Genomic DNA, 26,643 nt, shown 5'->3' with positions numbered 1-26,643 from the left:
TGCAGTAGCATGGGGAATGGAAAAGTTGTGAAAAGGGAATCAAGAATTTATGTAAAAGACAATTTTAAACAAAAGTATTCATTTAAAAAACAAGTACAAAATATTTAGACATTATATTTTGCCTTTGTGTCAACAGCAGTACAGCATGCTGTAAGTGAGAGATGAAGGATTACAGTTTAATATCAAATCAGGGAAAAAGGTGAAATACTTGAATTGTTTGTAGATTTTTAATAGATTTCAAACCTTTATTGGTTTTGAATAATGTCATATTTCAAACATAATTTTCTAAATAATCATAACAATTTTAGTATCAGAATAAACCTTACATAACCTTATATAAACCTTATTTAAATGCACATATACTTCATTTTTATGGGTAAAATTAGGACTCTGGTCTTCTCATTACCAGTACTATTTCTTATTGCAACACACTGTTTAAATGTATAGATGATTGAAAAAAAGAGCATACCAGTGATCTCTTAAATGTTTTACAAAATATTAAGTAATTAAAATTAGGGGAAATAAAGCTCATGAGGATTAAATTACAGGAAGAGTTTATAAGAGGGCAAAGAAGTAGGAGATGTATTTTCACACGGATAAATATGAGATTTTAGGAGAAAATGACCAAAATTGCATTTATAAGGTCATGATACTAGCTAAATGAAATAAAGACAACCATCATGTGAATAACATATAATTTTGAAGGTGAATTTTGAATATGGAGACTGATACAGATTAACATCTGATTATAATAAAAATCAGATAGGCAGGGTAACAAGGTCTTCTTCATCAAATCACAGCTTATCAGGAATAAGGGAACCTCTTGATACTTTGGTATGTGCCATTTTAGAACAATGAACTTGCTACAAAGTGAACACTTGACGCAAGAAATAGTTTAGAAACATAAATGTGATTCAAGAAATTCATGGATGGTGAAAGCTATGTTGGATTATTTCAAAAAGTTAGGGATGACTAGGTTAAGTAACTTCTCTTTTTAATAACAGAATAACTGTCACATGAAAGATCTCACTATGCCATTGATAAAGATAAAATCCCGGGATGCCATGGCTTCACAGTCTAATAGTCTAGAGCTACAATGTCCAGTATACTGTCCATTAGTCACAAGTGGCTATTAAATACTTGAAACGTGGGCAAGTTTGACTTAGGAACTGAAATTTTAATTTTATTGAATTTTATTGAATTTATATTTAAAAATTTAAAAACACATGTGACTAATGGCTATAGTTTTTGAGAGCACTAAGAACATTTCCATTATCATGGAAAGTTCTATTGACCAGAGCTGACCCATAACATTTTTATTTAATTTTACATTTATTCCTCTTTGCTAAGAAAATCCTCTCTCTTGCTAAAAAATAATATCAGCAAGATGGCTAGATATAAGCTCAAGATGCAAAAATCTATTGGATTTCTATAATCCAGGAACAAAGAGCTTAAAAATTATTTAAAATGGAAAAAAAAAACTACCTAGGAATAAATCTAAATAAAAATGTGCAAGACATTTATGGAGGAAATAAAACCTTATTGAAAGATATTAAAGAAGTCTTAAATAAATGGAGAGATACATCTTGTTTATGGATAGAAAAGACTCATCATAATGATGTAAATTTTCCCCAACTTAATTTATATAGTCAATACAATTACAATAAAAATACTTAATAGAGGTTTTACAGGATTGCCAATTCTGAAATTTATGTGAATGGTCAAGAACAGCTCAGACACACCTAAAAAATCCATTCATTCCAAAATGGTCCTGGAAAACTTAATTATTCATAAGAAAACAAAGAAATTGGATAATACAGACAAGTCGATTGGAAGTGCATTAATGGCTTGAAAATAAAACAAAGATACACTAGAACTTTCAGAAGAAAATATACTATATCTGGGTAGCATTAAACTAGGGAAGGACATTTTAAGTAGAACAAAAAGACACTAAGCGAAAAGGTAAATTTGATTTCATTAAAATTGAGAGCTGCTATTTATCACAAGACAACATTAAAAAAGTGAGAAGGCATGAAATAACTTATTTGTGTCATATATAGCTGACCAAGGATTATTTGCTTGTATTTAAAGAACAATAGAAATAAGTAAGAAAAAGATAAACAGTAGAAAAATGGACAAAAGATATTCTCTGGACTTTCACAGAATAGGAAACATAGGCAACTATTAAACAAATAAATGAAAGGATTCTCAACCTATCGGTAATTAGGGAAATACAAATTAAAATTGTTATGGACTGAATTGTGTTCCCTAAAATTCGTAGGTTGATGCCCCATCTCCCAATGTGGCTGTTTGGAGACAGGGACTTTGAAAACATAATTATGGTTAAATGAGGTCATAATGGTGGGGCCCTAACTGATATGACTGGTGTCCTTGTAAGAAGAGGAAGAGATACAAGGGATGTATACACACAGAGAAAAGGTCATGTGAGGACATAGCAAGAAAGCAGTGGTCATCTGCAAGTCAAGGAAAGAGGCCTCAGGAGGACCCCAAACTGCCAACATCTTGATCCTGGACTTCCAGCCTCCAGAACTGTGAGAAGATAAATCTCTTGTTTTTTAAGCTACTGAATCTGACGTATTTTGCTAGGACAACCTAAGCAGACTAATAACAGGGAACAAAAGACTAGACTGGCCATTCTAACTGGTGAAGCTATAGAGCAAAAGGACTGAAAATTGATTCCATAACTTTGGAAAACATTTTGACATTATTTTTTAAAGTTGACTATTTGAATTCCCTACAACTCAGCAATTCTACTCTCAGTATGTCTACTCTTTTACTTATGTTAAATCTTGCACATGTGTACCAGGAAACATTAAAATAAATGTTCATGGAAGTACTGTCCATAATAGGCCCAAAACAACCCAAATATCATTAATAGAATAATAAACACATTTTCTTGTATTTATACAATAAAATATTGTACAGTAGTACAAATGAATGAACACTAGTTAAAGCAGAGTGGATGAACCTTAGAAACATAATGTTGAGTAAAAAAAGCAAGAACAGAAGACTAAAGTATGATATCAATTTTATAAATCTCAATAATAAGCAAAATCAGATAAAAATTATGTGGATGTTGAACATAAAGCCAAGATCAGAGTGATTTCTTTGGTGAAAGCAAGAAGGTGGGAACAGGGTAGAGAACAGAGAGAAGACTCAGCAGTTTTGATTCTAGTTCTTAGTTTTGGTGGTGTGTTTGCAGTTTTTATTATTTCTCATAACTTACATACAATTAAATATATTCTTTTGTATATTATCTAATAATATTTAAAAAATCCATTATATACCAAAGATAACCCCTAGACATTAATTATAGAGAGTCCACTTTGAAACAACACACATAGTTACTCATAAATCTTCTGTAGTTGAAAGCTTTTAGCTATGAAATTCTTCCTCTTTCATATGAGGACTTTATGTTCCATAATGAAGGAAAATCGTTCCTACTTTGGGACAATTTGCCTTCTTTATTTAAGTGATACTAGTCCTTTGGCTGCCTAGAAATTTTAAAAACAACTGATAACTACGATCTACTGCCTGCAAGAGAATAAAGGAAAAGGAGCATAGGAGGCAATCTCATACATTATTGATAAACACATACAAAGACAATATTGGTACAAAGCTATTTCTCCATATAGCAACTCTGAATTTTAATAATAAATACATATATATATATCAAACATTAATAAAAGAATAAAATTATCCAATATGAGTACATTTGCTCCTGTTTTGCAATTAGTTCCAGGATTCTATTTTAGATTATTACTTCATATCTGCGAGAGTTGGGTGTGTGTTTGTGTGTTTGGTTTTGTGGAAGCTGCATTGTGCTAAATTTTACATTTCTTTCTTGAATTAAATGGCTTTTGTTATCCCTTGGGAATACTGAAGACAGCAACAGTAGATTACTACCTACCAGTGGAAAAATATAAATAGCAATTTTAGCTGCTAGTGATTCTGAAATTGCCCTTAACTTTGTCCTTATAAAAATGCTCCAAGAATTACATTTTGCAAATCCACAGATTTACTATTCATATTCAAGTCGTTTACATGGACAAATAATGTAGCCTGCCTTTTCAGTAACACAGGATGTTATAGCCATCAAGCCATCAGCCACTGAAGCCACCCCCAAAGCTGCACCCTGAGGGGATTCAGGATGGAGAAAACAGGATACTGGCCCTAGATAATTAAAGTGCATATCAAGGGAATGATTTCCATGAGACCAGACTCTTGCATCTCACCATATATAGAAAAGTGCTAAATTTATTAACTTAAGATGTCTAGTTTCTTTAATTAACAGTAATCTTTTGATGTTCCAACTACCTGTTTTTTTTTTTTTTTTTGCAAGAACCCCTAAATACCCTGTGCCCTCCCTTACCTCTTCAGAACAGTCCCTCAGAGCTATCTGAGAGGTTGTCTCCTGACTTAAGTCCTCAGTATGTCCCCCACATAAAACATAATTCTCAACTTCTAGGTTGTGCATTGTTTTTCAGTCAACATTTAATTGTATGGCTCATGTAGGTACTATGCCTAAATGTAATGGGATGAGCTGTAAATTATTAAAACTAGATAAATTCTGTCAGCTCTACCACTAGCTGAGATCCAGGCTTTCACCTCTGGATACTTCTGTCATAGACCTTGGAAGATATGGGGTCTGTGTTGGTCTTAAAATTATTCTTAGAATTCTGGGGACTCATTCATTCTTTCAACAAATTTTATTGCTTATATTCTATGTGTCAGTTACAGTGCTGGGTCTTGAAATACAGAAGTCAACACATGAAAATACAAGGATAAAACACATTTTCTACCATATTAATTTTTTTCATTCATTAATTCATCCCTAAGTCATTCAACACGCATCTTCTTATTGAATACTGATGAGGGGTCAAATGCTATGATAAATACTGAGTATATAACTGCGAATGAGATGGATAGGCCCTGATTTTGATGTCACTACTATCTTTTGTCCTGCCATATAATGGGACAGCTTCATTATTCCCTTTACCCTAAGTTTTTTTTTTTTTTTTTTTGGTATGCGGGCCTCTCACTGTTGTGGCCTCTCCCATTGCTGAACACAGGCTCCGGACGCGCAGGCTCAGCGGCCATGGCTCACCGGCCCAGCTGCTCCGCGGCAGGTGGGATCTTCCTGGACCGGGGCATGAACACGTTTCCCCTGCATCGGCAAGCGGACTCTCAACCACTGCGCCACCAGGGAAGCCCTACCCTAAGTTTTTATCACAAATTACTAAAGAAAATAAAACTGTTAGTGGAGTTTCAACGTGCATAGGTAAATGAGAACACAGAACTCCCCTTTCGCATGCCCCATTCTCCTCCTTCTAACTCCCTATGTGAACTCACTTTGTGCCAAGACCAAGATGTGCCCCAATAAGAACCAAGCTGATTTCCTCACACTGAGTGAGGCTATTGCTCACTTAGAAGACTTGATGCTTAATTTTGATGAGCAACTAGAAGACCATGGAGACAACCTATAAAAATGATTTGTCTTGGGAGAAAATACTAAAAACGGTTAATGTGCTGTTCACATGTCTAACCTCCTGGGATTAAACCACAGGCACCAAGATCACCAAGTGTACTTGGCAACAATGAGCTAAAAATGAAAAAAAAAAAAGCATTATACTGTTATTGTAATCATTTTCCCCCAAGGCACTCTCTGATAAACACCACAACCTCTAAGGGAATTGAGAACAGCTTCCTTGTGCGGTAGGTTATATATGCATCTTTTTCCAAGCAGTTAAATCATATCCAGCTATCGGCACACCTTACTTAAGGTGACTGTAATGTATGAGATTAAATGTTCCTACCTGATTGGAAACCTTCTTGTCCTCAATTCATTGGCTATACTGAATTTTTTTCTTGGGTCAGACCTTCAGACTTCTACCAGAAATTGTTCCTTTGGGGAAACCAGGCCTTCCCAGAAACTCAGGAAACTGAAATGGAGACAGCAAGAGAGAAGGAAATTATTTGGACATATAGACCTCAATTGTTTGGTTTTAAGTAAACGTCCAAGCAAACATCTTCTAAATGGTATAATAACTTTAGGGAAGTTCACGGTTTATAAGTTTGTGTACTCATAAACTGAACATATTATGATAAGAGTACACGTTGCATTTTGTGTCTTCAACTCAAGCAAAGACTTCAAAAAAGGCCCAGTAATCCTTTGTTCATTAAGACACAAAGAGAGGGCAAAAAGGGCAAGTTTCTAAGTCTTTTTCTTTACAATTTACTTCCTTTCTTCAGTCTTCATCAAGATCTTCAGGAAATTAACTTTACTAAAGTTAATTATTCATAAAATAAACATAGGAACCTGTAGAAGACTATTTCACAGAGACCTGTAATGTACAATATCCATTGCATACATGCACCATGAGCTTGTCTTTTCTAGCACTGGCATACACAAAACTCTGTGTGTGTGTGTGCACATGTGTGTCTTTTTTTGTGATGAGCCATAGGGAGAAAATAAACCTATTGGCTGCAATTCAGTGATGTAGAAAGATTTAAGGGTACAAGAAAAGGCTACATCAAGTGAAGCAATAAAGTCATGAGGTTGTGGTTCCATAATAATAACAATAGCAGTCTTCTGTAACCAAGGGAGCAGGCTCCTCAAATTATAGTCACACCTGTTAGACCATCTGCCCATACATTTCACACTATCATGAATGGAAAACAAATGGCACTGTCTCTCCTTCCCTTTATCCATTGGCCATTCTCACATAAACTCTTTTTCTCTTCAAGGTCATGCTCTTTCCTATCTGTTTAAAAATATTAGGATTTAGGAGGAGTGATACGTAATGTGCCGTGCCTTGGTACTTGTACCAGTGACGGCTCTGTAAGGAGCACTGGATTGTTAGGAGGCTATCAATTGAATTCCCCTAGAAGCAGAACCTGAGGCAATAATTTGAATGCAAACTGTTCATCTGGGAGGTGCTTCCAGAAAACTCAGAAGTGGAGTAGGAATTGAGAATGGAGGCATGGAAGGAAGCCAACAGAGGTGCATTACTAAATAAATTACTCCTGCAGGGAACAGCTGCCAGTACTTCAGGGGAGTTCTGTGAAACTCTATAGAACATGTCTCAGAGTTATCCCAAGAATCGGTGAGAAACTTGAAGTACTTATCTTCCAGTCCCCTCCATCCTTGGTTGAAAGCTACACCCAGATACATTAACTCCTGTACACTTCTGGCCTGCCCTAAGGTGGATAATTGCAGGTGGTAGCATGATTCTATCAGCATATACTGGAATGATGAGTGCTGGGGAGATATGAGTGGAGCATTGAAACCATCTAATACAGTCGGGGCAGGAGATATTAATTATTGGCTTGCAAGTCCAAATGGATAACCTTAAATTCCTGGGTTAATGGTTTTACTCTGAGGTATTTAAGCATGATGTATGAGTAAAAATTTCCTCTATTAAATCAAGTTTAAGATCCTAAGTCCCTAATCTTCTGGAAAACTGTGGGTATCTTTTAACAGATTTTTGAAAAGTAACATGATTAAGATTTCAAATTAACCATTCATTCATTCACTCATTCAACAAACATTTATTGAACACCTAAAGTATGCCATAGGTTAAACTAGGCACCAGTGTTACTGTTACTAAAATCATTATCGTGCCACCTAGAATTCAATGTATTGTGACAATCAAATAAGAAAATCCATAGTTACCGTAAAAATTATTACAGAGTGCTATAGGAAGACACGGTAAGACCTTAATTCATGCTGTGGACAGCAGTATATGGGGGATATCAGTAGGGTTTCCTGTAGAAGGCAATTGAAATGGATATGTAACATGATGGAGGGGTGAATTTTTGAGGAAAAGAGAAGATACATTCATGGTTGCCGGAAAATGAATGGTTAAGAATCAGTCCAGAAAGGAGTTCCATTCATAATCAGTATAAGAAATGCTCACTGAGGCTTCCCTCGTGGCGCAGTGGTTGAGAGTCCACCTGCCGATGCAGGGGACACGGGTTCCTGCCCCGGTCCGGAAAGATCCCACATGCCGCGGAGCGGCTGGGCCCGTGAGCCATGGCCGCTGAGCCTGCGCGTCCGGAGCCTGTGCTCCGCAACGGGAGACGACACAACAGTGAGAGGCCCGCGTACCGCCAAAAAAAAAAAAAAAAAAAAAAAAAAATGCTCACTGGAGTGTAAGAAAAGAAGACAATGGAGAGGGTGGTAGAAGCCATATCATGAATGGTCCATGTATGTATAGTAAGTGCTATGGTCTAGTCTTTGTGTTCCCCTCCAAATTCATACGTTGAAATCTTAATTTCCGTAGCTGATAGTATTAGTAGGTGGGGCCTTTGGGAAGTGATTACGGTATTAGTGCTCTTATAAAAGAGACCCCACAGAGCTCCCTAAGCTCTTCTGCCATGTGAGGATACAATGAGAAGTCTGTGACTCAGAAGAGGGCCCTTATCTGACCATACTGGCACCCTATTCTTGAACTTGCAGCCTCTGGAACCGTGAGAAAAAAAAAAAAATTCCTGTTGTTCATGAGCCACCCAACATGCAGTATAATCTTACAGCAGCCCAAAAGGACAAAGAGAGTTTGGATGTGAGATTTTACTCCAAGAAAGATGGGAATCCATTGAAGGATTTTAACTGGTAACTTAGAAGAGAGAAAAGTTTCATAACACATCAGGTATTTTTATAAGAAAAAATTGTTTCATCTTCAGAAAGATCACTCTGGAAATACTGTGACTAGATTTCTGGAGAAGCGTGATGGCAGTCCTGGATATAGAAAGATGAGTTAGTAGTCCATTAATATAAGTCAAACAAGAAAGTGGATATAAAAAGTGTGAATTTGTGGCTGAGAGTTCTTTTCTTTAAGTACTTGAAAAATGTTATGTCAATGCTTCTGACTCCATAGTTTTAGACAAGAAATATGCTGTCATTGGAATTGGTGTTTCTCAATAAGTGATGCATTGTTTCTGCCTGTCCACTTTCGAGATTTTTTTTTGTCTCTACTTTTCAGAAGTTTAATTATGACATGTCTTGGCAAGGATTATCTTTCTGTTTTTCCTCTTTGGGTTTGTTCAGAATCTTGAATTTGTGTTTATGTCTTCTAAAAAATTGGGAACTTTTTAGTCATTATTTCTTTGAATACTTTGTCAGTCCTACGTGCTCTCTTTTTTCATTCTGGAACTTTGATGATATGAATGTTAGTGCTTTTGTTACTGTTTACAGGTTCTTGAGATCCTGTTGTTTCTCCCATCTCTACCCCTCAGTCCATTTTTCTCTGTACATTTGGTACATTGTATTGATCTCTTCTAAGTTCATGATTCTATGCTTTATAATCTCCACTCTACTCTTGAGCAAAGTTTTTTGATTGTTGTATTTTTCAGTTCTACTGTTCTCATTTGTTTTTATTCTTATAACTTCTAGTTCTTTGTTTACATTTTCTATTTTTTCCCATTTCTGTCAAGGAACACATAATTGCTAATTGAAGCATTTATGTGACAGCTTATTTAAAATCCTTGTCTGATAATTTCAATAGATGTTTTATCTCAGTGTTGGTGTATGTTTATTGTCTTTTCTCATTTATTTTGTGATTTCCTGGTTCTTTGTGTCATGAGTATTTTTCAATTGTATTCTAAACATTGTGAGTTATTATATGACTCTGTATCCCATTTAATTGTATTATTACTTTTTAGAAGGAAGTTATCCTATTTGAGGTGTAGTATGAGGACTGGGGGGTTACGTACAGATTTCCATTGGGCCCTACTGACAATACCCCAGCAAAAGTGGGCACTTACATTGTCTCACTGCAGACAGATCAAGTAGAAGTTCAGCTATCCTATTGGCCCTTCTGACACCTTCCCCCCAAAAGTGGGAACATTAATATCATTGTGTTGCCTTTTAGTAGGAGTGGAAGTTCATCTCCCCAGTAGATTTCTTGACACCAGGGGCGGGGAGAAGTGAAGTGTTTGCTGTCCTTCCTCCCACTTCATTCCTTCTTGTTGATGCCGGGTGTGGGTAGAGGGTCAGCTACCTGCTGGCCCCACTGACACCAGGGTAAGTGGAAGAGAACTGCCAACTAGCCCTGCTTGTGCCATCTCATTCTGTCTTACTGCCTCAGGATGGTTATGGGGATTCAGCACCCCATTGGGTCTCACTGACACCATGTGTTGGGGGTTAGTGGGGTGCGTACTCCCTCCAACCTGTAACATCCTATTCTTACTGATGTCAGGGAGAGACAGAGGCTAAGTCCCACCATTGGACCCCACGACTGTGTGAGGGCAGCCCAGTGTTAACTAGCTTGTCAGGCACCACCTTTGAAAGTCTCTTTGCTAATGCAAAGGGGTGGAGGCTCAGCTCACCACTGGACCACAATGAAACAGCCCTGGTGGGGAATCAGAGCGCTGCCTCTTCTGGAAGGTAGGAGTGGGGTAGTGTGGAAGATCAAATCCTAGCTTGGCCCAACTGAAACCACAGGACATAGGGGATGGGTGCAATATTCCCCTGGCACTTGGCTTGAGTAGCGTGTATATTATTGCCCGAATGGTTTTCTGTCTTTAGCATCCCCTTTCCTCATACTTTGGCTAGGGGGAACGGGGGTTTTGTGTTTTCTTTTTTGAAGCTTTTTTGTCTGTTGTTCTGTTGGTGGTTATTGATTGGGGGTTCCTGTAATACCCTCTCCAGGATGTATGGGAAGCAACAGGAAACACAGGGGACTCATCACCATGTTATTCCTCAAGTCCCAAAGTCCCTAGTTAAGTCTGCCTTCTCATTTCCACCTTTCAGTGTCTTCCTATGTTTGTTTGTTGTTATGTTCAGGGTTTTAGTTTTAAGTGGGGGAACCTGGGAGAAATGGGCTACTTCATCTTCTTGGAAGCAGAAGTCTGGAGGCCTATTGATGTTACAAAGTACTGCTGACTGTAAATTAAAATTTGATGATATACACCTTGCCCTTTAAGAATTATTCTGCTAGATGATGTGGCTTCCCAAAGTTGCTACAATTTGATTTTCACACTTCTAAAAGTCAAGTGTTTTGCTGGAGTTGAAATTTAAAGATAAGCAAGAGATGAGGCTAAGATGATCTATGTGGTAACAGATTAAAGTTGGAAACATCAACATACATTCATGTTTAGCTTAATATTGCTTCATATTACCTTAATACACATGTTATGTAGAGAGATACTTATAGATATGTGCATATACATGGGTAATGTACACACATATTATCTCTTTGCTCTGTCAGCTGAGAAGATCTAGAAGCAATGACATCCGGGCAGCAATTAGCACACCCCACACCCAGATCCTGCTGTCTAATACTGTTCTCCACTAAAAAGACCTAGTTATCCTTGAAGAAATAGCTGATTCTAGGACTGGGGCAGTAAATATACAAGATTTATATGCAAGACCATCTTATAGTGCCAGAAAGTTAGGAAGTTCCAAAAAAATATATAGGATGGGGATACCTCAGAGTGGCACACGAGCCACTGAACTGAAAAGAGTTCACAAGGGTCAGGACTAGAGCAATTTGAGGAACAAAGCAACTAACGTAGAATTAGATTATAACCCAAAGTATAAAATAAAAATCCATGAGTTCTTCTGATATAAATAAATAATTGGATACATAAGTAAATGCAGGAGAATAGATAGATCTCCAGTGCAAAAGAATTCCAAATAGTTTATGTAGTACTCCATCTTAAGCATAACTCCCTATTTCCTTAGCTGTGGGCTGAGCATAGTGACTTGCTTCCAAAAAGTACAATATGGAAAAGGGAAAACAGTAATTTTGCAATGGAGAAACCTGAAAAACACTACCTCAGCCCGGTGATTAAGGTCGACCTCAGCATTTATAATGCATATTGATACTTTGTACACTTGATGTGATCTGACAAAATAACCCTTCTACTCTGTGGTCTTCCTCCCCAAAACACATAATCCCAATATTATCATGAAAAAATGCATCAAACAAATTCTAGTAGTGGGCATCCTACAAAAACCTAACTACTCAAAATTGTCAAGGTCATCCAAGGAAAATCTGAGGCGCTATCAAACCCAAGAGGAGCCTAAGGAAACATGGCAACTAAATGTAATGTGATGTTTTGGATGAAATCCTGGAATAGAAAAAGGACATTAGGTAAAAACTAAGGAACTGGACTAAGGTATGGACTATAGTAAATGATAATGTATCAATATTTGTTAATTGAATGTAACAATGTAACATACTAATATAAGTTGATCATCATAGAGGGAAATGGGTATAGTGTATATGGAAACACTTTATACTATCTTCTCAATTTTTCTGTAAAATTAAAACAGTTCTAAAAAATAAAGTCTATAAAAACGTTGTGTTTTCTTGTTTTATGATCATGTGCCTGTATTTCCTAATAAATATGTAAATTTGCTTTACCTTCCTTGATACTGACATTAAAGAAAATACTAAGTTACTCTGAAAGAATTTGTAACTCCAATTCAACAAGCAATAATTATGGTATTAACTTTTTGGAAGAACCCACTGAATAAATCAAAGCTAATCATCTTTAAAGGCTGAATTTCTTTTCAGTGTTTAATCTTTTATATGATTAATGCATACCACAAGCATGGTTCTGTTTCAAAGGGCAGAAAACATTGATTGTAGGCAATGTCTAAAGTACAGTGAAATATTAACGCATGATGCTATAACAACTTTAATGTATTTTATGTTTTCAAAATGATGAATTGTTATTTCAGTCAATAAAGTATTCACTTTTATACATTTCCTACCCACCTTTTCCCAAAACACCCACAAGGAAATGATACTATCGTCTGATATTAGGTTCATCAATTTAAATTGGAGTTTTTGGTAGCTGTGGTTGCCAATGGTACTGGAATGTGTGATACTTTTACAAATCCTCTCCATGGCAAAATCTGATCTTCACAAGGTAAATCACAGTAGGTGCCTAAAGCCAAATGACATAGAGCTTTGTAGCTAGATTACCAACCATTTTACTTAGAGCCACAACAGAATGTAGCAGAGGCCACTTCTCTTTGTCTTTTTCTGCTCAAAGGTCACTCACCACCTTACTTTTTATCAGCCATCTCAGAAGTTTTCCATAAATTTAGACTATATAATGTCACTTAATGTGAATGTAACTCAACATTCTGTTTTAGTACAGCTAATCTCACATTATTTTATTGGTGCTAAATATGTAAATCATCAGCAAATTTTTGTACTTAACTTTTTTTTTTTTGATGTGGACCACTTTTTAAAGTCTTTATTGAATTTGTTACAATACTGCTTCTGTTTTATGTTTTGATTTTTTTGGCTGCGAGGCATGTGGGACCGTGGCTCCCCGACTAGGGATTGAACTCACACCCCCTGCATTGGAAGGCGAAGTCTTAACCACTGGACCGCCAGGGAAGTCCCTGTACTTAATTTTTTTTTTTTTTTTTTTTGCGGTACGCAGGCCTCTCACTGTCGTGACCTCTCCCGTTGCGGAGCACAGGTTCCGGACGCGCAGGCTCAGCGGCCATGGCTCACGGGCCCAGCCGCTCCGCGGCATGTGGGATCTTCCCGGACCAGGGCACGAACCCGTGTCCCCTGCATCGGCAGGCGGACTCTCAACCACTGCGCCACCAGGGAAGCCCATCCTGCACTTAACTTTTAAAAATAATTAAAATAAGCTATTCAACACATTTTTCCTTCAAAATAAAAAGCAATTCTTCTTAGGCTGGCCCTGGGCACATATGTGACTTTGCCATTTTTTTCCATGGACTATTTTCTTATCTGTTCTACTGTGTCACATTTGTTCTACCTTCTCAAAAAGAAGCATTTAAAAATTCATCTATGCATTCATGCATTCATACGTTTATTAAATAAATCTATTGAACATCTACATACGGCACAGAGAAAAAGGTAGAAAACTAATCTGGGTTGCACAGAAAGTAATGAACTCAGTTAAAATTTTTGGTGAAAACAGGTGTTACTCAATCTACTGGAAATTACATTTCATTATGGAGACTCACAGACTCAAGGAAAACCAAGACCTAAATAATAATAAAGTAATAAAAGCACTAGCCATTTACTGAGTGCCTGCTTGTACCTGACTCTGAAACTCTAAAATCATTACGGATGTTTTGAGGATTGTCTGATATAATTGTAATCTCCATTTTACAGATGAAAATAACAAGGTTCAGAGACATTAGATTACTTGCCTAAACTGAAGTGGCCCAGAAACTACAGAACTGGAAATTGAACCTTAGACTTCATAATGCCAAAGTCTGTGCTTTCAATCACAATGTGTGTGTGTGTGTGTGTGTGTGTGTGTGTGTGTGTGTGTGAGAGAGAGAGAGAGAGAGAGAGAGAGAGAGAGAGAAAGAGAGAGAGAGAGAGAATGTGTTTAATAGAGAACTTCTGAGAAATGGCAAGAAAACTGCCAGGTATCCATAAAACAATAAATTAGGAGCTTCTTACTATACAAGTAATTGTTAATCTTATGGCTGAACTAAGGATCTCTCACTTTTGAACTAAGAAATCAAAAGCTTCCAGAAGTTGAGTCTAAATTTTACACTTACATAAGATACTTCATACAGAATGCTAAAGTATAATAACTAAAGAGCTCTGAAAATACTGGAAGCATTCATATTAGTATGATTTCATAATGTGGAAAATAGAGGATTTAAGAAATTAGAAGATGCAGCTGCAGACTCATTTGTTATCATTTCTGTGAAGGGCAAGATAAATGAATAAAATGAGAAAAATGAAGAAAGAATGGCTAGCAATTTTAAGTAGTTTGCTTAATCTCCATACTAGGAAAGACTAAGCAAAAAAAATTCTCGAAATTTTATTTTGAAAGCACCTACAAGTGTATATGGTCTTTTTATACCAAATAATTTGGAATTATGAACTGTCAAATAAGTCTAATCTTCTCTGATAAAATTGCTGACTTTATTTGAAACTATGAAATGAAAAATGAGGTAATAATAAGAAATTCTTAAGAAAAGGAGTAGGGCTCCCCTGGTGGCGCAGTGGTTGAGAGTCCGCCTGCCAATGCAGGGGACATGGGTTCGTGCCCTGGTCCGGGAAGATCCCACATGCCGCGGAGCAGCTGGGCCCGTGAGCCATGGCCGCTGAGCCTGCGCGTCCGGAGCCTGTGCTCCGCAACGGGAGAGGCCACAACAGTGAGAGGCCCGCATACCGCAAAAAAAAAAAAAAAAAAAAAAAGGAGTAGAAAAAACAAAATTTAAGAGTTATGTTAAAAAATATTTTGAAACAAACGTAAAATCCCCAGTACTGGTACAGAGCTTTTAAAACTTTATTCTGGTTTTAAGTTTTAATAAATATTTATATGTTTACATAATTACTGTCATAAGGAAGACACAGTTTTAGGTCAGCTTTCTTCATTCTTTCTTTATTAAGCATTATTCTATTTTGCTCCATCATCTTGTAATTATAATATAGTAACTGTGTAATTTTCTACTAAGTGGATATAATTTCCTAAACTGTTTTCTTATTGTTAACAATTATAGGTGTTTCCAATTTTTTGTGATTACAAATGACATGACAATGAGCATCTTTATATAATAATTTTCTGGATTATAAATTATTTATTGGCATAAGCTTCCAGAAGTAGAATTAATGTGTAAAAAGATATTAACATTTTTATCTTGCTAGACATTGGCGAATTACTTGTCAAAAGATGGAACCAAATTATATTGCAACAATCTTTGCCAACAGAAGACATTATATATAATTTTTGATTTTGCTAAATTAATAAGTTGGAAACCTATATTCCATTTCTTTGAATTCTTTGATAACAGAGTGCTGCTGGAGGCTGGGAGGGCAGCCATGTCCGTGAAGGCTCCCCAGAGTTGGAGCGCGGAAGTGGAAAAAGGTAAAAAAAATACTAATTGTATTTTCCCTCGATTGTTATCTCTCATTCTTTTCTGCCTCTGTGTAACTTATATCCAGGTAGCTGGAGAAAAATCATGTGGCAGGGCAAATTGGTATTCCAATAAATTAATAATCACCAACTTCAAATGGATTTTCAAGACTGGAAATATTGCTCTGACTTACAGTAAGTTCTTTCTAATTCTCCTTAAGGACTATTTTCTTAGAAGCTTTACCTGCCCTCCTCAAATTTTCCTCCATCCTCTCTACTTCCTTCACTCTGAGCTGGTGAGGTGCTTCATAACTCATTAAGAACATAGAAGTCAGTAAACAGTCCACTGCAAAATCCATTAATTCATTAGCATTTGCATTGATGTTTGTATTCCCTTTTACTACAGGAGTTAAAGTTAAAAGGCCATGTGCACTACAGATAGCATTTCATTTTCTCTCATCTTCTCAAGTACTTCACAGCACTGCATTTTCTACAACCCATCTACTCCTTATGAATGATTCTTGCCAAAATTCAACCTCATTCTAGACTAGTAACTCCAACTTAAAGTGTTAAAAACTATACATGTAACATGAAAGCCTCTCTCCTCCCCTAATCCCTGCATGTATTCTTTAGCCAATTCATGTCTAAACTTTTCAAAATTGTTATCTTCATATATTGTTTCCATTTCCTCACGTCCCATTTACTCTATAATTTACATCCACCTGACTTCTCTCACCGTAATCTCTCTGCCCACTGTCCTGAAATTTTACTTATGAAGGTCACCAGTGATCTCCATGTCAGTATAGCCAATGAATAGTTTTTGTCCTATTTCTAGGCTCTTTCCTTCATTAAAAAAGAAAAACAAAAACAAAAACAAAAAACGTTTTTTTTCCTTTATGCTTTCACACTCTCATCATCTTCTGTCCTGGTATATTTTACTGGCTTTCTGTGTTTAATCTGATTTCTAACATTCTATGAGTTTCCTTTATCTTCAGTGGAATAAACCACTATATGAAGGATTATTCTCAACAGTTAGTTCTCATAATAACAGTACTAGTAGCAGCAGTCAATACTTCTATAATGCTTATCATGTGCCAGACACTATTCTAAGACACTGTTTAAATACATATATATAGACACACACACACACACACACACACACACACACACACACACACACACACATATATATATAAGGTTTTCCTCCTCATAGGCCTATGAAATAAGCCTATTATTATACCCATGTTACAAATGAGAAAACTGAGGCAATGAGAGGCCAAGGTCACATGATCAGTACTTGGTGAAGCCCCGCCTGAGTTAATGCTGGAACTTTAGAGTAGACAAGTTAAATAATGTCTCACAGATTGGCCTTAAAAGTGAGCAACATTTAATTAATGACTTGTGAAGTATCAGAAAAAAATGGAACATTTTAAACTGAATGGGATCTACTAAGTCATGTATCAGTAACTAAGAATGACTCTTATTGAATGAAATTATTTTTCATTATTCTTTTGAAAGAAAAATATTCTTGTGTTACTGTTTCAGTTTTTTTTTTCATTCACATATTTATTCATTTATTAGATACAGACTTCCTACACACCTTCTATGTACCAGTGTCTGCTGCAAGCCTTGGAAGTTTCAGTGGTGAGCAAAAAATTACAAAGTCCTTGCTCTTAAGCAAATGTCCAGTGGTGGAGGAAGACAGAGTAAACATGTAAATACATTTTGTACAGTGACAGAAATACGACTGGACAATGGGATGGAGAGGCACTGAGGAGGCAGATCTCTTTGGTCAAGATAGTAGTGGTGGCGTTTGAACCGAGACCTTAACGATCAGAGGGAAATTGGTCTGGGTAGAAGGATTAGCCAATCTAAAGCTGGGAGAGCAAGAAGTAGAGCTTGTTGCATCTGAAGGACTGAAAAAGACAACTGTGCTTCGAACCCCATGAAGGTCAGGGAAAGATGCAGTAAGTGACCAGCGCACATGGTCCCTGTGAGCCTGGCTAAGTAGTTGAAAATTTAATCTCTTTACAACGGATAGCCTTTAGAGGTTAGAAGCAGTGCAATAATAGCATCTGATATGTGCTTTTTAAAAGACTACTTTGACTGTTGAGTGTCCTACAAAAGCAAAATACTTGTGTCTCTATGAAGTGCAGATAGTAAATTTTAAAAAGCCCAATGAGGTCATAAGCAGTTGGTTTACTAACTGTAATCATTTATCTTAACTAAACTTCATTAATATAAACTTGGTGACCCTGGGGTCCTGGGACATATTAGATTAGGGAAACCCAACTATTTTCAAATAGTGTGATTTGAAAAATTCTCAAAATTGTTGGGGTTCAGGAAGATTTTTTTATTGCTGGGGCTGGATGGGAAGTTTAGAATAAGAAAAGAAAGTATGATGGCTGGCTTCCATCTATTCTCCCTGTCTGTGGGAGAAATGATGGTGGGGTGACTGCTGTTGACCCAATGCTTAAATTTCAGAGCTAGTTCAATCCAGTAAATATTTGCTGAACAACTATTATATGTTAGGCACCTAGCTGGAACTGGGAATATAAAGAAAATAATTAATAATAAAAGCAGGTATTACTAATAAGAGACAGGCACTGTGCTAATGCTTAACATGCACCATCTCGAGTTACATTAATTTACACACTAACCATATGGGGTAGATGCATTTATTATACCATTTTCCGGGTGAGAAATCTGATCCTTTTAAGGGGCTCAAGTTACTTCTCCAAGGTTACACAGCTAGTTAAGGGCATAGGCAGTATTTGGACTCAGGTCTGGTATCAGCACCAATTCTCTTAGCCATTATGCTCTCTAAGGACCTTACTTGAGAAGTTCAGGATTATACATATATGGGTACAACCAGCCCTAAGACCATCTGGCAAAACCAGCTGCTTGAGAAGTCCTGGATTTATGTAAGATGCTCTTGGAATGGAGAAGATCGTGATGGAGGGTCCCCAAAACACACTCTCTTTACTAAGGGGCAAAAGAAGAGAGAAAGAATTAGCCTACAGCAGTATGATATTGAGGACCAAGAAACAGTGTTTCTCTCTTTTGTGAACAGTTATTAAATTATTTCTACTTCAAAATATCAGAAAGAAATCACAGAACTATGGACAGTTTGTGGAGCCACCCTATCTTAGCGTGAATCCTGGCAGGTGTAGAGTTCATAGTATGACCCTGGCACCTAAGTGTAGTTAAGTAAGCTTTCATTTTTCTTTAGCCTTAAAGCAAAGCAGCTTTCTGATAGGTATAATTTAGGAAAGTCTTCAAAGGAAATAGTTAAAGTCCACTATCTCAGAGAAAAGCAATTTTGCAAAAGATCTATCAGCAAAAGCAAGGCCAAACACACCAATTATTTAGTGAGACTTGTATTGTTATGTCATTGCTCATGTTGTTTCTTTATGCATTTACCTGGAAGAAGGCTTTTAATGTTCAACAATTGTCAAAGAGATAAAGACCCACACTGATGTGTCAGAAAGAGCTTTGCCCTGGAATTAGATCAGTTTAGGTTTGGCTACTTACTAGAATTAGGTAACATTCTTAATCTTTCTGAGCCTGTTTCCTATCTGCAAATAGGGATAACACTATCTATTACAGAGGGATGTGGTTAAATTAAATGACACATGGAAGTGAAATATATCCTTCCAGACTGAGAACATACCTAGTAAATGTTAAGTGATCTGCAAATATTCTGCTTTCTTGAAATGGATGAAACCTGTTATCATGTTCTTAACCAATGGTCTAAATATCAAGACAATATTTAGTTAAAAGTTACATTTGTTCTTTCACTGACCATCTGCATTTTAACATATTCTAACATATTCTCCTTGATAAATTGTGTCAATATTAGTAACATTTGTCATTTAAGCTATTACTGTTCATATGTTTAAAATATTTCAATGTGATATAAGTCATTACTCAAAGGGATGCCTAGCTGGCTTTGTCAAAGATTTATTTTAAGTAAAACTAAAAGACACATTTTTCATTTTCACCAAGTTTTATTGAACAGTGTATTCATTAACTGTATGAACTTTCTGGCCAACCCAATACAGTAGCCAAGACATGGAAACAACCTCAGTGGTTTTTTGTGGATGAATGGATGAAGAAAATGGGGTGCATACAACCTACTATTATTCAGCCATGATAAAGAAGGAAATCTGTCTATTTGTGACCACATGGGTGGATTTGGGGGGCATTATGCTAAATGAAATGTCAGACAGAGAAAGAGAAATACTTTATGATCTCATATGTGAAATCTAAAATACTGAACTCATGATAGAAAGAATGGAATGATGGTTGCCAGAGCTGGGGGTTGGAGATGAGGAAAATGAGTGAAGATGATCAAAAGATAAAAACTTCTAGTTATAAGATAAGTGAGTAATGGTGATGTAATGTACAGCTTGGTCACTACAGTTAACAATACTGTACTTTATGTTTGAAAATTGCTAAGAGAGTAGATCTTGAAAGTTCTCATCACAAAAATAAAATTTGTAATTATGTGAATTAAGGTTAACTAAACTTATTGTGGTAATCATTTCACACTATATATATGTATCAATCATCACATTGTAAACCTTGGACAGATACAATATTATATATCAATTAAACCTCAATACAACTGGAAAAATTTCATTTATATTTTAGCATAAATATATCACATTGGGTTTCTTGACAAGATTAATAATAACTATAAATAAAAGGAAATAAGATATTGTTGTTGCTGTTGTTTGCTTTTCCAGAGTGCAAAACACTAAAAAGGGGGGAGGTGAGTATGGGCTTGCAAATGCTGCTCCATGGGCCCTAATGCTGTGATACAGACATTTAGTCCAGATCTGAAAGAGAACTTGAGTCATTTCAACAAATCTGCAAAACAGTCAGGTTCAAACATGAAGAGGTGAATAGATATCAGTAAATTCTTTTTCACACTGCAAGAAATCTGCCTTCAGCTTTCAGCAAAACCTCAGTTTTTGGGTTATGAGGGTAACAGTTCTTAAGCAACCAGTACGATGCTTACACCAGTGCTTTCTCCCCACGATGAATAAGTTTTCAGTCTCCCCACCAGTGCTCATCCCTTCTCCCCTTAATGTCTTGGCCAACATTCAACAGTCAGCCCAGAAAACTCTTTTCCAGTTTCATTGCCTGTACATGACCACGTTATTTCAGTCACCTTGGCACATTTATATTACCTACTTCCTAAGGTAGGTATTATATATATGAGATTTTAAATAAAAGAATGCCTGTACTTAATGCTCAACTCCTAGCACAATATGAATATTCCATAACTGCTGACTAGCATTATTATTATATCATTTACATTAAAACTAATCTGTATTTTCTTTCACACACCCATGTTCTTTGTCCCCAACTGGGGTAAAGGAAATAAATGAACGTTTATTGATTATCTACAGTGAGAGTATAGAATGCAGTGTAGGCTATAGAATTAGTGGTGTTCAAGCCTGAAACTGACCTGGATTTGAATTCCAGACCTCTCACTTACTTAGACTTTACTACGCCTCAGTTCCCTTACTGATAATTAGAGATAATAGACATTTCAGGGACCATGGTAAGGATTAAAAATATTATAATGTTTGGATCCAGAAAGGGCATTCATTACCTCATTTAATGTAAACTGTTAGATAATCTGATTGAGTTTTGAGAATCTGATAACGGCTCTGCATCCTTTTGCTAAAAATAATTAGATAGGTAGATAACTATTCATAGCATTTTGCATATAATTCCAGGGCTTTGCTAATATGAAAATCAATTAAAGGTTTTAGTTGGCACAAAGAACTCAAAGAAATTGTTATGGGGCAAGAATTATAATTCTTCTTGAAATATAGACTATCACCCTGGAGAAGAAAGAACAACATTTTACTGTGGTCAAATTTGGGTCAAAATTATGCACTTCCATAATGGTGTTTCTACCAGGTCTTGATTTGACTGGGATTGAAATTTCTGACATTACTGTCCCCAACACAGACTTGAAAACCTGGCAGGCAATCAAGTGCAACCTATAGTTAAAGGTCGCTCATCTAAAAAAGTGGGTATGTTACTACCATTCTGACAAGAGCATTATGAAGATTAAGAAAAAGCACAGATAAACTCTCCTAACACCTGACAGTCAAGTAATACATCTTTCAGCTCTTTCAATTCTTTTTCCTTCTTACCTTACTTATTTCCTTCCCTGCTCTGAGTTCTCACTGTGTTTCATGTCCCACAACGCTGAAGTCATTGTAATGCTTTTACTCAGAAATCTCATTTAACATTTAGCATAGTAAATAAGAAAGCCTAAGAAGTGATTAAGGTAAACTGCCATTATTACATCATTCTGATAACCTGATTTGTCCAGAAATGTAACTATGTGATTCTCCTTTACTTCTAGTTGCTCACCATTCATGGGCACAAATTGAGTGTATATCAGATATATTAAATTCCTGGAAAATTATCTGTGGTGTGATTTGGGGTTCTATTTGTGTACTACAGCTTTCCTAAAACTAAACTATTATCATTTCTACCTCTCTTCTGTCTGAAAATCCTCAAAACATAATTTCTAATTAATAGTCATACTAATTGGCATTATAGTCATTCTTTTTTGCTTTTTCTCTGATTATATCTTCTGACTTTTAAGTCAGTCAAATGGGTTCTCTACATATGAGGAAGTTCAAAGAGGAAAATAGGATGAGTAGGGTAAGAAGACATTCACAAATAGAATTAGTGGAAGCCTTAGCAGTAACAAAACTAGTGAAATTAGAGCTAATTAATTAGCAGTCAGGAAAATTTGTCATGTGCTGTCATTAATTGGTCAACTAGGGTAATTAGGCTTACAAACAATAGAAAGCAAAGAGTGGAAAATCTATTGTTTCTGCCAGCTTCTCCTGCTTGTTATCAGTGCAATTTTCTCCTAGTTTATGAGACAATAACAGTTCGGTATTAGAATTTAAATGCCATCAATATAAGATATGGAGATATGTGAAGCCTACTACACTTTCTTCGTAAACTAGTACTATAGCATCATAAATTTCACAGTAGAATGATTTAGTTGAAAGATAAAATTCATGCAGAGTACACTATTTGTTTAAACTTCAAAAAAAATCAAAAAGGATTGCTATATCTTGGCACACTCTTCTTTGTAGAATACGTTAGAGCCAGCCTTTTTTTGATTAAGAGCTACTGTTCTGTAGAGAACACTTTTTTCATATTCATAATCATCAGGCAAATCAAGGATCTGACTTCCTTAGAATCAGTGTTTTTTTCCTCACTTCTTAACAAAGAACAGAGCAGCTGATAAGAAAACTAAAATACCTCTTTTTTATTGATGTATAGATGATTTACGATATTATATTAGTTTCAGGTGTACAATATAGTGATTCAATATTTTTATAGATTATACTACATTTAATTATTATAAAATGATGGCAATATTTCCCTGTGCTGAACAATAAAATCCCTCTTTTGTTAAAAAAATAGCAAATGATGGAATGTTAGAAAAGTAATTTATTTCCCATGAATAATGATCAATAACTATGGGACACTGGCCCATGGAAGTTAAGAGGCTTCTTTTTCCATGTGATTCTGAATACAAAATGTATCCATATTCAGGAATCGTTTTCAAAGTGAATTTTTTTTGGTACCTTAATAATCATAATGGGTACTAAGATCAATTTGTTTTAACACTTATGTAGATAAGTGTTAAATATAAAATGGTAAAATGTAGGGTCTTTTCACTTTTTAATTTTAACTCTGTATATGAGACAAAGAAAACTAACCGCTTTCTATCATACTGTAGTTTTTGCTCAACTACTACTACCAAAATTCTTGAAAGATAGTATTACCTGTTTGTGTCTTTTCAGAACAACCCCCTTGCATACCAGTGCCATAAAAAAATAAATAGCCTTGAGAGACCTTTCAAGGAAATCATTGTTATTGATTCATCCCTCAAATATGACCTAATTTAGCAACAAAATGATGCTGAAGTTTATTGTTTCTTCTCAGTGAATTAATAACTCTGGAAGATTTAAATGTCTTTTCCTACATGACAGAGATGGCTTCTATACACATACACAATGGACACATACACACAAATAACATCCTGATATCCATTTTACATCTGTAATTCCACTCTGAATTCTCCCTGCCATTAACCAACTCAAATCCACATTATTCAACTCCTTTAGTAAACCTACACCCTATTTATGAACTAAGAAGAAATAGTTTTGGTTTCTATTTTCTGGTATCTTGAGCCTTTCATATGATTGCATCTCTCCAACTATATAGCTTGCAGAATTAGTATTATGATTAGAGATGCAGAAAAGTTTTGATGCCTAAAAATGTCTTCTCACCTACTAACTCATGGTTGGCACTCAACTCTCATCCCTTTATCTCTGAATCTCATCCCTTTACCTTAAATCTTTTTTTCCCATTAAAATTCAAATACTGGTTGTGCTTTAAGATCGTAGTCATTTTTACCTCAGCCTGAATGATCCAAAAGCAAGTTTTGATGATGTGAAAGAGGGAAGAGAACTTGAGGGCATAAGTGTTCTGCAGAGGGTATTAGGGAATAGAGAAGACAGAGCAATAAATAGACTCACAGGGGAAACTCAGAAAGTGGAGCTTGATGAAACAAGCAAACATCACGGTTTTGCTAAGGTCTATTATAATTAGTTGTTATTCGTGTGTAAAAGTTTGCCTAAAAAGCATAACCTATGAGTGATGTGTGCCCCTGCAGATTACGGATGTATAATATAATTCAAACAGTGCAAGGAACACACAGATTACCACATGGCCTCAGCCATGCTCCATTTTGTAGTCTGCCCACTTTGAGCATCAGAAAATGGATTGTAGAAATCTGGTTCATCTTATTTTAAACTTCTCATTCCCCAAATTTGAAATAGTATTTATTTAAAAACTAGGCTCTTTAAAAAGATCTCAAAAACCCTATAAAGTATTCATTGAAAAGAACCTAACATTTACTACTGTAGTACATTATGTACAATTTATTGACTATTTCTCCTGAATATACATTTATGTATTTCATAATCTACCATTTATATTAAGTATAACTATAATATGATTGTGGTGCCAACCTTGACAAAGCTGGGGAAATCCTTTGCTACAAAAATATGTCTCTGCCTTATATGTTTGTTTCAGTATTAATTTCCACATTTGCCAGCAAGATACTTTTCGTCCTACTAAACTAATAGGCCACTTAGTTGAATACTGGATAAAATACAAATTGCAGAGAATTCTCCATTTCTGTTTATAATTTTAAAAATTTCAACTAAAAGTACAAAGCTTTTATCAATTTCTGTAACTTGCTCTCTTCCTAAACCTACTTGCTTCTTACATCAATATTTAAGTTTCTGGTTTTAAATAACTGTGACTCTCCTTTAATGTGTCCTCTGTTAAAGGCTTTCTCTCCCTTTAGAATTGATAATAGGAGAAGTGGTATTTTTGTGGGAAGAAAACAGCATCTTCTCTGCTACTCAGCCTTAGGACTATAGAGCTACATCCTCAGATGTATAATCAAAAACCTGGCCTGGCATCAACTAGTGGGATTAAAAACCACTTTTTCAATTCCTTGCAATTAAAATATTTACATCAACTTCTCTTTGTTTTAACTGATAGCATATAGAACCCAGTGTGGGTGTAGCTCATGATTCTGCTTCTCTGACTCATGATCTTAGACTTCTTGCTTCCAACTTCCTCATGAATGTGCCCTTTAGCAATTCCTGGGGGCCAGGTTTGTTTACTGCTACTGGTTTCCAACAGTTCAATGCCCTGAGGTATCTCTTGAAAGTATTTCTTTGCTACAAAGTATTTCTCTCCCCTGCCCTCACCCCACTCTCGGGTTCTGTTGCTTATTTAAGGTTTGCATCTGTAAATAGTCCTTTGGGTTTGTTTCCTTGGTGGACTGGCTGTCTTCCAAGATTTTGTTGTTAATCTTGTCAGACATTTTAAAGATGACCTTTTGGTGTTGTTATAAAACTTCTCAAGAAAAGGAAAACAGAAGTGCTCATCTAACCCTCTTCTAAAGACTATGCAAAAATGCCAGTTGTTTTAAAACATTATGGCTGGTGATATAAATGGCTACAGCATATTATATCTGCACCTGCATGTTTTTAACTTCCAGAAACTAAAAATCAGCTCTGCAACATGCAATCAGACATGAAGAAACAAACAAACAAACAAAAAGCCAGTATTGAAAATTTTCTGCATGATATGTGAATGTATTGGCCAACAAGCCTGCTAATTCTAATATTTACATAAAGACAGTAGTCAAATAACCAATGCAGTAAAACAAACAATTCTTCTATGAGAAAAAAGAGTGATGCTACTTAGAGTTGATGGACATGAACTTTAGGAATTTTAGAGCTGAAAATAATCTTGGAGGCCTCCTTTTATAGATGAGGAATATGAGGTCTATGGTGGTTAAGTGAATTGTCCAAGCCAGAGATGGGACTAGGGTCAAAGTTGAGGTCTTCTGCCAGGGTGTTGAGCTTACTCTTTGAACTTGCTGGGTGTTTACATATTGCATCAAGAGAGCCCATGTGTACTGGATTTTCTTCCATTTACTAATAGAAGTAAGTTAGTGCCTTTACAGGTATTGTAGTATAAAATCAGCCCATTCAGTCAAACTAGTCAAAAATTAGTCAATCTAGGAGTCCCAAAGCAACAATGCTTTGTAGGCTTTTTCTTTTCTTCTTTTTTTTCCACTGGAAATGGGAATTAGATAGATAATGCATGTTGTGTGTGTGTGTGTGTGTGTGTGTGTGTGTGTGTGTGTGTGTG

General features: G+C 36.0%; 1 protein-coding gene across 2 annotated transcripts in view; it reads right to left on the bottom strand.

Annotated features, from left to right (window-relative positions):
• The window catches only part of PKIA (cAMP-dependent protein kinase inhibitor alpha), a 96,049-nt gene that overhangs the window by 27,402 nt on the left and 42,004 nt on the right, over window positions 1–26,643 (bottom strand). The window contains exon 2 of one of the 2 annotated variants that reach the window (XM_060127943.1): window positions 5,838–5,963. The exons of the other annotated variant lie outside the window; for it this stretch is intronic. The gene's annotated coding sequence lies outside the window, so the exon portion shown is untranslated. The remainder of the gene's footprint in view (window positions 1–5,837; window positions 5,964–26,643) is intronic. 2 annotated transcript variants of the gene reach the window in all.

This window comes from Lagenorhynchus albirostris, chromosome 17 (assembly GCF_949774975.1).
Source record: "Lagenorhynchus albirostris chromosome 17, mLagAlb1.1, whole genome shotgun sequence".
Lineage (NCBI taxonomy): Eukaryota > Metazoa > Chordata > Mammalia > Artiodactyla > Delphinidae > Lagenorhynchus > Lagenorhynchus albirostris.
This window is presented reverse-complemented; position numbering and strand designations above follow the sequence as displayed.